The sequence below is a fragment of the Nyctibius grandis genome, chromosome 10 (genome assembly GCF_013368605.1).
Source record: "Nyctibius grandis isolate bNycGra1 chromosome 10, bNycGra1.pri, whole genome shotgun sequence".
Lineage (NCBI taxonomy): Eukaryota > Metazoa > Chordata > Aves > Nyctibiiformes > Nyctibiidae > Nyctibius > Nyctibius grandis.
The window spans coordinates 12,500,673-12,514,602 of NC_090667.1; the positions used below are offsets into that span (position 1 = coordinate 12,500,673).

Here is a 13,930-nt window from a genome sequence, read left to right on the forward strand (position 1 = left end):
AAAAACTAATTTCTCTCTTCATTTTTACGCGGGCTCTTAAAAAACCTTCATTTCTGTCCTCATTTTTAACCGGGCTCTTAAAAAAACTTAATTTCTCTCCTCATTTTGTAGCCGGGCTCTTAAAAAACCTTAATTTCTGTCCTCATTTTGTAGCCGGGCTCTTAAAAAACCTTAATTTCTGTCCTCATTTTGTAGCCGGGCTCTCAAAAAACCTTAATTTCTGTCCTCATTTTCAGCCGGGTTCTTAAAAATACTTAATTTCTCTCTTCATTTTTAGCCGGGCTCTTAAAAAAACTTAATTTATCTCCTCATTTTCAGCCGGGTTCTTAAAAAAACTTCATTTCTGTCTTCATTTTTAGCCGGGCTCTCAAAAAAATTAATTTCTGTCCTCATTTTGTAGCCGGGCTCTTAAAAAACCTTAATTTCTGTCCTCATTTTGTAGCCGGGCTCTCAAAAAACCTTAATTTCTGTCCTCATTTTTAACCGGGCTCTTAAAAAAACAATTTATCTCCTCATTTTGTAGTCGGGCTTATAAAAAACTAATTTCTGGCTTCATTTTGTAGCCGGGCTCTCAAAAAAATTCATTTCTGTCCTCATTTTGTAGCCGGGCTCTTAAAAAAACTTAATTTCTGTCCTCATTTTGTAGCCGGGCTCTTAAAAAAACCTTAATTTCTGTCCTCATTTTGTAGCCGGGCTCTTAAAAAAAATCATTTCTGTCCTCATTTTTAGCCGGGCTCTTAAAAAAACTTAATTTATCTCCTCATTTTGTAGCCGGGCTCTTAAAAAACCTCATTTCTCTCCTCATTTTTAACCGGTCTCTTGAAAAAACCTTAATTTCTGTCCTCACTTTTAGCCGGGCTCTTAAAAAAACCTCATTTCTGTCCTCATTTTGCTGCGGGATTCTGGTGTTTTCAGCCCCTTTTTGGGGTGAAACACCTCAGCAAAGAGGCGCTGTTCTGCGTGAATTTTGTGGAAAAGGTCTTTTTTTTCCCAAATCTGCGCATTTTTGGTAGCAGCGGGGTGAAGGATGGGGGTACACGCACACAGGGAGCCCCAATACGGGTCGCGGTGGGTTTCTGTAGTGTAGCGGTTATCACGTTCGCCTCACACGCGAAAAGTCCCCGGTTCGAAACCGGGCAGAAACACCCTCAAAATATTTATTTTTTTATTACTTTTTCATGAATTTTGTGCAATCAATAATTCCTCCGGATTCTGCAATGGCAGCGCTTGCAAAAAAAAAATCTGTATTTATAGCGCAAGTTGCAGAAGGGGATTTATTTTATAATTTTTTTTATATTTTTAATTTATTTTTTATTTTTATTTTTATTTTTATTTTTATTTTATTTTTATTTATTTATTTATGTCCATTTTTAATTTATTTTTTACTTTTATTTTTATTTCTTTGTGTACATTTTTAAATATATTTTTAAATTTTTTTTAGTAATATTTTCCTTGGGGACACGGTGACAAGTGTCGGTGGGTTCAGCGCAGCCTGCGATCTCACCCCATCACCGCTGCTCCTGTCCTCTACACTGCGGACAAATGTCCTTTTTTGGGTAGAAATGTGCAGGAATCCGTTAAAAGTGTCTTTGTCCCCCAATAATCCCCCGATATGGGAAAGGGGAGCGGAATAAATTCATAAATACACTCAGTCCCACCAGGAATATTATTCTTCCAGACACAGCTCGACTGCTTTAATGGATTTGGAATGGATTTTCCATGGATTTGGAATTATTTCCTTGAGAAAAGCAGAAATCCAGCAGAGATGGGGAAAAATTTATAAATTCAGCTTAATTTTAGAAAATAGTAATTAATCTTTCCCTGACCGGGAATCGAACCCGGGCCGCGGCGGTGAAAGCGCCGAATCCTAGCCACTAGACCACCAGGGAGTTGATGTTTTTTAAATTTTACCAAAATTTCCTATTTTATCTCTGCATATTTAGCCCCCAAAATTGCCGCTTCCCATCGGCCCGACAGGAGCTGCTTTGCTTTGGCTGCACGATTAATGAAAAATAGAAAAATCAATTAAAAATAACAAAATTATTTAAAAAAATAAAAATTAATTAAAATTTTTCTTCTTTTTTCCCCAAAATCGTTCTCTCTGGTGGCTTAAGGGTTAAAATCCGGCACTTTCAGTGCCACGACTCGGATTCGATTCTCAGTGGGGGAAAATTTCCCTAGAAAAAAGGCAAATTCTTTAAAAATCATCATTTTTCCTCCTTGGGGGTCCCACAGGACGTCTCCACACGTTGGTGTTGGGCCATAAAACATCTTCTTCGTGCCCTCGAGTGTGGATGGCTAAAAAAATGCTCAATTTTTAATTCTACCAGCAAATTTGAGGAGAATTTTGGTGGAAAAGGGGTTGGGAGAAGGTGGTGGAGACCTGGGTCCATCCCACCACGAGTGGGTCACCCCCAAGAAAGTCACCTCAAGGTTTCTGTAGTGTAGTGGTCATCACGTTCGCCTAACACGCGAAAGGTCCCTGGTTCGAAACCAGGCAGAAACAGAGTTTTGGCCCTTTTTTGGGGTGTTTTTAAAGCATCTCCTGCATTTTTCACTCATTTACACCCTTCAGCAAAACGTTGACCCCAAATTCAGGGCAGCAGGGCTGGGGAGCAGACTCAAGAAGGGTAGGCAGCTCTAGAGAACCTTATTTTCCATACCACGACGCGTACCTATATTTTTTACTTTAAATATATGTAAATATATGTAAAAACGCTTTGATTCTTGCAAAAAAAAACATTCTCAGCAACAGAACTGACCCCTTTTTTCTCTCGCTTGGGGTTTGTCGTGGAGGAACCCAACCCAAAAGCAAATGAGGTGAAACGCCTGATCTGGGCACAAACGTATTGTCTCTGGATGGAGCAGCAGAAATAAGTAGATTACAGGGTTTTTTTTGTATTTTCCAGAAAAATATGAAGTTGTTTGTGCCTGGTTTTGACCCGAGGACCTTTTTGTGTGTGAGGTGAACGTGCAAACCCCAGACGTGCAAAGCTCCGTGCTTCGGGGTGATGCTCCACAAGCTGGAGAGCAACGGGTGGAGAAAATGGGTTGGAAACGCGTGGTTTTGGGGTGTGGGCTGAGGGGTAGCACCATGGGAGAAGGGTGCGTTTCCCAGAAGGGTTTGAGGTGCCTGGGAGCACCCAGTGAGGGGAATGGGGTTCACCCTACTCCAGATATCATCCAAAAACCCCATTTCACCTCGTTTCTGTAGTGTAGTGGTTATCACGTTTGCCTCACACGCAAAAGGTCCCTGGTTCGAAACCAGGCAGAAACACCATTTTTAGGGTTTTTTTCCCCCATATCGTGCAGATATTAAAGAAGTTGGGTCGTTCTGTGAGGGGACGGAGTCACCAGAGTGTCATTTTAGCTCTAGGTTGGCCAACTGGAGAAGAGACCTTGAGCATGGTCGTTGCAAAGCGATGAGTGGAGGCTCCTACTCCTTTTTGGGGTATTTCTGGGGACAACGTCTTCACAGTGCGTTTCCCCCCTTAGAAAGCCATCTCAAGTGGGGGATTCCCTGTGCCTATCCAAAGTAGGAGGTGTTGGGTTTCCCTTGGTGGTGTCCGTTTGTTTGAGCACCGTAAAGAGGTCGTGAAGAAGGGTGGCCTGGCTGGATGTTGGCCAAAGAGGGAGGGATGAGTTTTTGTGGTGTTGGAAGATGAAGGGGAAAAAACAAGAGTGAGAAGAAGGGGAAAAAGGGTGAAGGGATGTGGGGAACATCTGTGAGGATGGGACAAATCCCATGAAACCAACTTTATTGTGAATTCCCACCAACGTGACCCCAAAAAGGGTCATCTCCATGTTTCTGTAGTGTAGTGGTCATCACATTCGCCTAACACGCAAAAGGTCCCTGGTTCGAAACCAGGCAGAAACACCATTTTTTAGGGTTTTTCCCCCCATATCATGCAGATATTAAAGGAGTTTTGTCGTTCTGTGAGGGGATGGAGTCACCAGAGTGTCATTTTAGCTCTAGGTTGGCCAACTGGAGAAGGGACCTTGAGCATGGTCGTTGCAAAGCGATGAGTGGAGGCTCCTACTCTTTTTTGGGCTATGTCTGGGGACGGCGTCTTCACGGTGCGTTTTCCCCCTTAAAAAGCCATCTCAAGTGGGGGATTCCCTGTGTCTATCCAAAGTAGGAGGTGTTGGGTTTCCCTTGGTGGTGTCCCCCACCGTAGAGGCCGTGAAGAAGGGTGGCCTGGCTGGATGTTGGCCAAAGAGGGAGGGATGAGTTTTTGTGGTGTTGGAAGATGAAGGGGACAAAAGAAGAGTGAGAAGAAGGGGAAAAAGGGTGAAGGGATGTGGGGAACGTCTGTGAGGATGGGACAAATCCCATGAAACCACCTTTCTTCTGAATTCCCACCAACATGACCCCAAAAAGGGTCATCTGTGGGTTTCTGTAGTGTAGTGGTCATCACGTTCGCCTAACACGCGAAAGGTCCCTGGTTCGAAACCAGGCAGAAACAGAGTTTTTGCCCTTTTTTTGGGGTGTTTTTAAAGCATCTCCTTGATTTTTCACTCGTTTACACCCTTCAGCAAAACATTGACCCCAAATTCAGGGCAGAAGGGCTGGGGATCAGAGTCAAGAAGGGTTGGCAGCTCTAGGAAACCTTTTTTTCCTGGTTCAAAACCAGGTAGAAACACAACTTTTAGGGTTTTTTTCCCCTCTCCTCTACTCTTTCCCACCCCTCTCTATAAAGTGCTTATCCAGGACACCCATGTGCTCTTTGAGATCTAATTTAGTGGTTATTTTGGGGTGCTGTCATGACCTGAGCTCATATAGAAGGACATCGCTGTGCCCGTGAGGACCATCAACCCTTCTTCCTCCTGAAGAACTGCCCAAGTGAAGGCACTGATGAGCATCAGTGGCCCTGAACAGCCCCACCTGGGACCCCCCACCCCCTGCCCACGCCCCAGGGGCTCTATTTAAGCTCAGTCCTGGAGCATCCAGCCTTTTTGCAAGATGTCTTGGAGGAGCATCCACGCATGGTCATGGACATTGCTGATCCACCCCATGGGTTGCGTTCCCACGTTGCCTTCAGCCTTGCCCATGGACTTCCCTACTGCCCTTGCTCAGGTACCATGGGACAGACCCTGAATCAAGAGCCTGGGGTGGGAATTATCCAAAATATGCCAAGAGGGTAGAGTTTTTCTGCTACGTGGTGATGAACAACTTGGTGCTGTCCCTCCATGACTTGGGTTTCATTCCTGGGATGCTGCAATTTCTTTGATTTAAGTATTACTTAAATATTTCTTGGCTTTTACTCTCCCATCCAGCCTCTTTCTTGCCCAGGCTGAGTTTCTTCCCACGTTTGCCTCGTGGTTCAGCTCCATTCCTTGATGTTTTACCCAACGTGATGACTCTCTCCTCAAAACCAAGCGATGAGTTTGTTCCCTTCCCCCAAACACATTTTATATTCGTTCATCCCATAAATAAGCTGCAAAAAAAAAGACTGGGTGGAGGGGGGAGACTTTGCAGTCACGCATTCCTGCTCCTGGATGGAATTATTTGTTCTTGGGACATGACCTAGAACAGCAGCCAACATCTCAGGCTCCACATTTAATTAACTCTCTCCAGCCCAACCCGTCGTTAAACCTGGGCTTTCCCCTCCTCGCTGCGTCTCTGCTGACCTACGTCACCACGTAGCTTTTGTTAAAGTTCATATTTCAATTTTTCCAAAAACTCGGATATAACGAGGCAGGGGAACCTGCAGAATTTTTTCTGCTAAGCTGTTTTCACCCTCCTCATCCTCTTCCCATCTTATTTCTACTCCGTTTGCAGATACATCCTAAAATATTGTTGCCTGTAGCGTGGCATGTTAGGAGTTGAAGTGAGTCTCTTCCGAAAACGGAGACTTCCCTGTAAAATTAGGAGCTCTGCGTGCAGCAGTTGGAGGGAGAGGCGTGTGTAATGGCTGAACTGTGTTCAACATGGGGAAAAACATCTAAAAATCAGGAAAAATCGGTAAATTATTTGAAATTCTTATGAATCTTAAGGATCAGATTGATCCCCTTGCAGCGACATCATCATCCCCAGCTCTGTGTATTTTTATAGAGCTACTGAGATGCTCTTGCACCCAAGAAATGGAAGAACTTGTGGCTTCTGGGGTGTTTTTCACCCAGTTGAGATGCACCCAGCGGCTGGAAAGTCGGGAAAACTTTCCAGTTGTGATGGGAGCAGATGGAAACCCCAAGTGTTTGGGGTCCCCAGGAGGAGGGGGGGAGGGAAAAAGGCTTTTGGTGGCTGCAAGACCTTTCTGGGGTAACTTCTGGACCCCCAAGTGTTGGAGAAGCCACCCAGAAGGTCCCACCGCTGGATGGCAGCAGAAGATAAACCCAAGGATGTGTTGGCTTGGGAGGGTTTTATGCTTTAGTTGTTAAAGGAAGGAGGAAAATACACTGAGACCCTCCTGTGTGTCAAGTACAACCCAAATCCTTCGTGCCCTCCTGTACCTCGCGTTATATCCGGGGGGGAAAGGGGATGTGGCAGCTCCCTGGTGGTCTAGTGGTTAGGATTCGGCGCTCTCACCGCCGCGGCCCGGGTTCGATTCCCGGTCAGGGAAAAGCAATTTTTAAGTGTTTTTTATTTTTTTTCGTGTGTTATTTTAATTTTTTTTTCATTTAACGCAACCAGCATAAATTTAAAAATTTACCCAACCCCCCCCCCCCCACCTCGCTGTCCCGCGTGGGTGCAGCAGGGTGCAGATCAAAGAAGACTTGGCACTCCAGCAACCGCAGAAATAAAACAAATTTACCAACCTGGAGCTTTTCCTGCTGTTTTCTCTCTCTCCCTCCTGAGACAAAGCCCCCCACGCCGAAATCCACCCCTACCCCCGCTATTGCGCTGCCTGAATCGGGTCTGCTACTCAGGAGCTGCACCATCCCCTTTTCTTATAGAGCCCGGCTAGCTCAGTCGGTAGAGCATGAGACTCTTAATCTCAGGGTCGTGGGTTCGAGCCCCACGTTGGGCGTTTACATCATTTTTTTTCCCCCCCCTCATCCTCCTCGCTAAATTTTTTTGGGGTGAGCACCAACCCTGAGAGATGTCGTGGGAGACGCAGCTCCTTTCTTTCCCTTTCCCAACAAATCCAGTGCCACGGGGGAGTCAGGGTGGCCTTTCCCTCTCTCTGAAAGGAGCAAAGTTGCCGCCTTAGCCGCCTCCTTGCTCGCCTTAGCCGCCTCCTTGCTCGCCTTAGCCGCCTCCTTGCTCGCCTTAGCCGCCTCCTTGCTCGCCTTAGCCGCCTCCTTGCTCGCCTTAGCCGCCTCCTTGCTCGCCTTAGCCGCCTCCTTGCTCGCCTTAGCCGCCTCCTTGCTCGCCTTAGCCGCCTCCTTGCTCGCCTTAGCCGCCTCCTTGCTCGCCTTTGCCGCCTCCTTGCTCGCCTTAGCCGCCTCCTTGCTCGCCTTAGCCGCCTCCTTGCTCGCCTTAGCCGCCTCCTTGCTCGCCTTAGCCGCCTCCTTGCTCGCCTTAGCCGCCTCCTTGCTCGCCTTTGCCACCTCCTTGCTCGCCTTTGCCACCTCCTTGCTCGCCTTTGCCACCTCCTTGCTCGCCTTAGCCATCCTTTGCCTCTGTTTTAAATTCTCCTTCAACCTCTAGTAGTGCAGAGTGATTCCTACTTGCTGTCATCTCAAGCCCTAATGTTATTTATTAATGCTTTATTTATTAATTTAATGCTTTATAACATTATTTATTAATGTTTTACTGAGACATGGCTCAGTCTTTGAGCCATGTAAACCTCTCCAGACTGGAACTGGATAAGAAATAGGAGTAAATCCAACCCCAGGTGAACAACCTGCTGTACCAACATGCTCTCAAAGTGCCTGATGAATCAGGCACAGTATCACACCGTGCTTCTCTCTGGAGTTGTCTGGACCAGGTTGTGCGTTGAACTCATGCCAAGGACCCAACCCTGTGGGAACTTTGTCCGCTTGTTCTTTGGTTCTGGCTGCCTGGAGGAGTTGAGCTTGGCTTCACGCTTGAGAAAATGCAGAGATTTGTCTGTATTTGTGCTCTCGGCCCAGGAGCAGCTGCGTAAACATCGTGTTGGGTTGGTTCAGGTGAAGTCAAAGGAGGTGGAAATCACTTGGAGCAGGTAGGCAGGTTTCTTAGGATCAAGTCCTAATCAAACATGGCGTTACTTAAGGCCGTAACCATGTGGTCTTATTGCAGTCTACAACTACCTGAAGGGAGGTTGTAGTGAAGTGGGAGTTGGCCTCTTCTCCCAGGCAACTAGCGATAAGACAAGAGGACACAGCCTCAAGCTTTGCCAGGGGAGGTTCAGGTTGGACATTAGGAAGCGTTTCTTCTCAGCAAGGGTCATTAGACATTGGAAGGGGCTGCCCAGGGAGGTGGTGGAGTCACCATCTCTGGATGTCTTTAAAAAAAGACTGGACATGGCATTTAGAGCCATGGTCTAGTTGACATGGTGGTGTCAGGGCAATGGTTGGATCAATGATCTCAGAGGTCTCTTCCAACCTGATTGATTCTGTGATTCTGTGGTTTAAACCCTCCAGAAGAGAGCTCTGACTGTGGACACCAGCCCCCAGTCTCTGTTAGGAGACATATTCCTCAAGCATGTGTGGTCCATGAGTTGCGTTGGTTCTTGGAGCACCTCTTGTTGCTCCAAGCATCCACCCATGGGGGTTGTCACCTGGCTTTCAGCCACCTGTGTCCCACCAAGGCCTTGACACCAGCTTGGTTGCTCCATGTGGAGTAACGGAGTGGTTCACGCAGCTCTTCCACCCATCTGTGTTTTAAAGGAAGCCAACAACCCTGGTCAAGGGTTGAAAGGGTGTGAGAAGAGTGTGGTTTAGCTACTCCAGGTCCCATGCATGGAGCAGCTCAGCTGAGGGAAAGGCTGGATAAGAAAATCAAACCAAGAAAAATACAGGCAAGGAGAGGGGAGAGAATAGGAAGTGCTGAAACTTTTCTCTTCTGTGAAGTCCTACTTGCAAGCTTAGGAGAAATGGGCTCCAGGATCAAGTGAATATTTCTCAGCCCTCGTTTTTTTAGTCTCTGCTCCATGGAAAAACTGCACGCAGTGGGATGGGTCGGTGTGATTAACTACGATGAGGGGGATAGAGAAGGGAGGGTTTGCTTTTTGGTAGGACCCCCAAATGGGCTGAGGTGTATCCTTCCACCCCTGTTATTGGTGCTATTTGTGGAGGAAAACCCAAATTAACTGGTCTCAAAAGGGGATTTGTGAAGGTTCTGCCTTCACAAGCAGAGAAGTGCTATAGTTTACTCGTAGGTCTATAAAATCTGCCTTTTTGGGTCTTTCCTGCAGAGTTAACCCCGTGTTGACTTCAAAGTTGGGAGTCGGGGGTGTTTCTCTGCACAAAAGGGCCTGAGAGCCTGTAGACTCGCCCGTGTGATGAATGACTCCGTGTCCTGGAAGGTCCATCCGGGCTCGGTGAGGAGCCGTGTTTGCCCAGGTGTGAGCAGAAGCATTGTTCCCACCAAACAATATCCCCTCTCAGCTCTGAGGTCGTTCAGGTCCTGGGTCAACCCAAGCTCAGGAGAGGAATAAAGGCAGCGGGGACACGTGGCCGGTGGATGCTCGGACCTCGGAGGGGAAAGCAGAGTCTGGTAAGGGGACCCTCTTTTGGGGTTTTGCTTTGGGACTTTTCTGTGTCTTCCTTCTGCGTTTCGTGCCTGCTGGCACCATCCCAACACACCCAGGGAAGAGCTTCCACTAAAACATCTATTTTTATACTCACAAAATTGGGCATTTTGCTAAATTAGCACCAAATTTACACTTTCAGTGAGGAAAACAGTGGAAATTAAAGGTTTTTTTTGTCAGCCCTGCTAAAAAAGTGCTCTACTCAGTCGGTAGAGCATGAGACTCTTCATCTCAGGGGCATTCAGATTTTTTTGTCCCCCCCTTTATTTGCCCAAACCTGCTTGTTTCTGGGTACAGACAATTGCTGGTGCTGTGTCTAAGAGGTGGAAGCTTCTTGGGAAATAAAGAAATTTGGGGGTTTTGCTTATAAGATCATTTTAATTACCTGGGAGGCTTCTGCCTTGAGAGCATGGCTGTTAAAATTAATAGGGCAGGAAGGTGGGATTTCAGCTGTATTTCAGCTTTTTAAGGTGTTGGAGGATTGTCTAATAATGTGCTTCAAGTTTCTCTACTCGTTTTGCCCCAAAAGGGACATCACACATCCATACTGTGAGGTTTTTAATTGGTTTTCCCCCTGCTAGAAGGCTGATCACTGAGGAAACTCATTACAGGGATTAATAAACTGCCTTGAGCCATCTTCATCCACCTGGGCTGAGGTGCAGCTGGGAGGTCAGGATCTGTCCCCTTTCCCAAGATGAAGTTGCTCTTCATGGGGCTGACCCTTGTCCTGTGCATCGGAGTCGGTAAGTGGAGGGTCACAGTTAATTGGGGTTTAATGAAGGGCAGGGGAAAATCTGGTGGTGGCTGGATGTGTCTTGCCAAGAGACAAGATCTCCTCTGGGCCAGGAGCTTCTGCTGTAAGTTGCTGGATCCTGGGCTAGATGTTCACCTAGTTGGCCCCAGAGAGCTGTTGTGGTGGTCTTGCTGTGGATGATCCCCACTTCAGCTGGATGAACCTCACCCCAGAGTCCACATCCACATTTATTCTCTGTGGATCTGTAGTTTGGTTTGTTCACCTCAGGCCATGTGTCTGCAAAGCTCTGCCAAGAAGAATTAAGAGTCCATAGGCATCATCTGCCTCTTCCCTACAGATGATGGCTCTCATTACTGGGTCTGTAAGTGAAGGTGACACTTGGTCCATTCCCTGGTGGCCTCTACATCTTCTCTGGGGTCACCCCATTGTATTGGAGGGGCATTTGAAGCAAAACTCCCCTGGCTTTGCAGAAAGGACCCCTGAGCTCGTTGTCTCTTCTCTGTCTGCTGCAGTTGAGGCTCTTCAATGCAAAGTCTGCAAGTACAAGATCCCCTTTGTCGGGTGCTTCCGGGGAGCGAATGAAACCACTTGTGGGCGGCGAGAGAAATGTGCCATCATTAAAACCTCCCTGGGTACGTAGCGGGGTGGTGGGGTTTCAAAACCATGTGTTTCCTTTGGTTCAGTGGGGGTTGTCCTTGTCTTTGGAAAACCAAATCGATTTGCAGAATGGAGGAGGATGCACCAGGGGAGGTTCAGGTTGGACATTAGGAAGAATTTCTTCTCAGCAAGGGTCATTAGACGTTGGAAGGGGCTGCCCAGGGAGGTGGTGGAGTCACCATCTCTGGAGGGGTTTAAGAAAAGACTGGACATGGCACTTAGTGCCATGGTCTAGTTGCCATGGTGGTGTCAGGGCAATGGTTGGACTCGATGAGCCCAGAGGTGTCTTCCAACCTGACTGATTCTGTGATGAACCTGATGTGGGAAAGGGCTGAGGCAAGGGGCCAAAATTCTTTTTTTGATGGAGGTTGCCCTACGTGTGGTTAAAAAAAAGTCCTTTTTAGGCAAAGGAGGGACTCTGTCTCCTGAGGAAGCTGTGGGACTTTTGTCTGTGTGCGCACATGCTTTCTTCTAACCATGGTCCCCCTCTGCCCACCACCCCCGCAGGGAAGGTGACCCTCTATTACCAGCAAGGCTGCACCTCCACGATGAACTGCGGCCGAGAACGAGCGTCGGACATGGAATCCCGCCTGACATCCCGATATTCCTGCTGCGAGACCGACCTCTGCAACGAGGAGTGGGATGAGGACCCCACAGAGTAGCCTGCAGCTGGGGTGGGATCAGGGCTACTGATGTGGTCCAACCATTGAGCCCCCAATTTAATCTTGAACCGTTATCACCTTCAATTAGGACGGATGGTCCCACTCTGTCTGCAGGGCTCCCCTGTGGCATCTGGCTTGATTTTTATTCCAGCTCTAGCAATAAACCTGCAGGATTATAACCGGCAGCTGAATTTGGCTCGTGTGAGTGTTTTCCTTCTCCAGACAGACGCTCCTATTAACAGCTCTTCAGACTCAGCATTCCTGGTGGTCTGGAAGCATCTCGCTGAACATAATCCTGCTACTAAAACCCCAAGGGCAAGTCAAGGTGCTTTCCCCTGGTTGCATCCCATTTTTTTTTCCTACAGTGCAGGGCTGGGAAGTTCTTTGCTGGGATCTTTGCACCAAAGGGTGCAAACGAGAGCATCGGGGCGCTGCTGGAAGCCAAGAGAAATAAAGGATGTGGATATCTAATAGATATTAGGTGTTTATTTCACCTGTGCTAACCCCAAATTCCCTTACTAGTCAACAGAAGTTGAGTCATCCATCTAGTGTAGACAATAAATGGTCCTTCAGGAGGTACCAAACTCCTGCTGTTGACCCCAGATGAAACCTAAAGGAACAGCTTGATCGGTTCAGGACACCTATAGGTGCTGTCTGCAGCCCAAATTCCCTGGAGAGGAGGAAGACAATGCACTATAGGCAGTTTTTTTCTAAAAAAAGAGCTTTTTTTAGCATCAGTTGTATCTTCAAGGGCAAAAGGTCTATGGTGGGAGGAGAAACCATGAGCATAAAGTGTGGGAATCGTGTAGATTTTCCTGTTGTCACTGTCTGGTCTAGAAAAATGGGTATTTTGGGTTTTTTTCTGTCTTATTGCAGCAGAAGGGGGAGGGAAAGGGGGTTTATTTTGTGTGATGCTGCCCAGTGCAGCGGGCAGCTGCAGAGGGAAGGGTTGGGATGCTCCTTTTGATCATTACCCCCTGAGAAGTTGTTTTTTGCAGATAAAACTGATGGTTGCAGAGGTGCCTACATGGCTTGGGGTTGTAGGGGCTTCTTCCTTGTGTGGATACAGATGTCTTCTGGAGCCAGGTTCAACTTCCAACCTGTTCCTGGAATAGAGAAGTTTGGAGGAGGCTCCTTCCAGCCTTGGGCTGAACCCAAATCTGTCCATCCAGCCTCGTAGCTGGCTCCAGTTTTGGGGTAAGCAGGGGGATCTCCAGTGCAGGACAGTGAATGCTCACACGTGTCCTACCTGGAAGCTCAGGTGTGAGAGCCTAAACATGCTTGGACTCACCTAACATAGGACAAAACTCCAAAGAACAATCAACCCCAGGATGGTTTGGTACCAAAAACCAACCCTGCAAGAAACCATGACATTGGGGTTGGATTTTCTTCTTTTCCCCCCTCCTCCCTGTTGTTTTGCATGTCCCAATCTAAACAAACCACCCATGGTAGGTGGGAGATGTCCTGCAGGAGATGTTTCTGCCCTTCTTTGCATGTTGCTGCCCCAAATATGAGCTGGGAGATGAATCATTCATTGATGGCTTTGGAGGAGGGGTGAAAATCTTCACTCCTTCCTGAGCCCCCCTGCTCCTCTGGAAGGAGAGATGGGGCATTGGAGGGGGTTAAAGGGCTGCGGAGACCCTGTGGAGAGGGTCTAGGCTTGGAGACAGGTAGAGGGAGGTGCTGGAAATGTGATCCTGGCTCTGGGCAGGGAAAAGAGCTTTGGCACAGAGGAGGAGAGCAGAGCCGGAGAGGCTGGGGAGGAGGAGGAGGAGGAGGGAAGGAGATCAGTGGGTGCCTGGGATACATGCAATGGGGGATGGGAAGGAATGGTAAGTGAGATGAGGCGGGGGGGTGACAGAGGGGACACATGGGGCAACCGAGGGCTGGGAAGGAGCAGGAGCTTGAGCAGCGCCGAAATGTCGGAGGCATCCAGGGCTCGGGCTGGTTTCCTTCGTCAGAGCGTGGTGGAGCGGCTGCCGCGCACTGCCTCCTGCTGGGACCCCTCGGCCACCACCAGGCTTGCCCCCCATCTGCCCCCTGCTAGCACCCTCCCGATGCCAAAGGTGGGGCGTTTTGGGAGGATGCCCCTTTCCTACGCCTCTGCTCCGAGGTACGCGGGGGTCAGCTGGGGACGTAGGGAGGGCGGTGGGATGCGCTCGTCCGTCTGTCCAGAGGTTGTCTGTCCTTTTTTTCCCCTATACCCACCTTCTGCTTTTCCCCCCTGGGCTGCCTAT

General features: G+C 48.2%; 8 non-coding genes across 8 annotated transcripts; 7 read left to right on the plus strand and 1 right to left on the minus strand.

Moving 5' to 3' along the window:
* Positions 1–1,072: 1,072 nt before the first annotated feature.
* TRNAV-CAC (transfer RNA valine (anticodon CAC)) lies at positions 1,073–1,145 on the plus strand. Its single transcript has one exon. It is a non-coding gene; the product is annotated as a tRNA-Val (tRNA).
* Positions 1,146–1,817: 672 nt separating this feature from the next.
* Positions 1,818–1,889, minus strand: TRNAE-UUC (transfer RNA glutamic acid (anticodon UUC)). Its single transcript has one exon. It is a non-coding gene; the product is annotated as a tRNA-Glu (tRNA).
* Positions 1,890–2,433: 544 nt separating this feature from the next.
* Positions 2,434–2,506, plus strand: TRNAV-AAC (transfer RNA valine (anticodon AAC)). The gene has a single exon. It is a non-coding gene; the product is annotated as a tRNA-Val (tRNA).
* A 698-nt stretch (positions 2,507–3,204) lies between these two features.
* TRNAV-CAC (transfer RNA valine (anticodon CAC)) lies at positions 3,205–3,277 on the plus strand. The gene has a single exon. It is a non-coding gene; the product is annotated as a tRNA-Val (tRNA).
* Positions 3,278–3,804: 527 nt separating this feature from the next.
* TRNAV-AAC (transfer RNA valine (anticodon AAC)) lies at positions 3,805–3,877 on the plus strand. The gene has a single exon. It is a non-coding gene; the product is annotated as a tRNA-Val (tRNA).
* Positions 3,878–4,393: 516 nt separating this feature from the next.
* On the plus strand, positions 4,394–4,466 carry TRNAV-AAC (transfer RNA valine (anticodon AAC)). Its single transcript has one exon. It is a non-coding gene; the product is annotated as a tRNA-Val (tRNA).
* A 2,025-nt stretch (positions 4,467–6,491) lies between these two features.
* Positions 6,492–6,563, plus strand: TRNAE-CUC (transfer RNA glutamic acid (anticodon CUC)). The gene has a single exon. It is a non-coding gene; the product is annotated as a tRNA-Glu (tRNA).
* Positions 6,564–6,898: 335 nt separating this feature from the next.
* On the plus strand, positions 6,899–6,971 carry TRNAK-CUU (transfer RNA lysine (anticodon CUU)). The gene has a single exon. It is a non-coding gene; the product is annotated as a tRNA-Lys (tRNA).
* Positions 6,972–13,930: the final 6,959 nt, after the last annotated feature.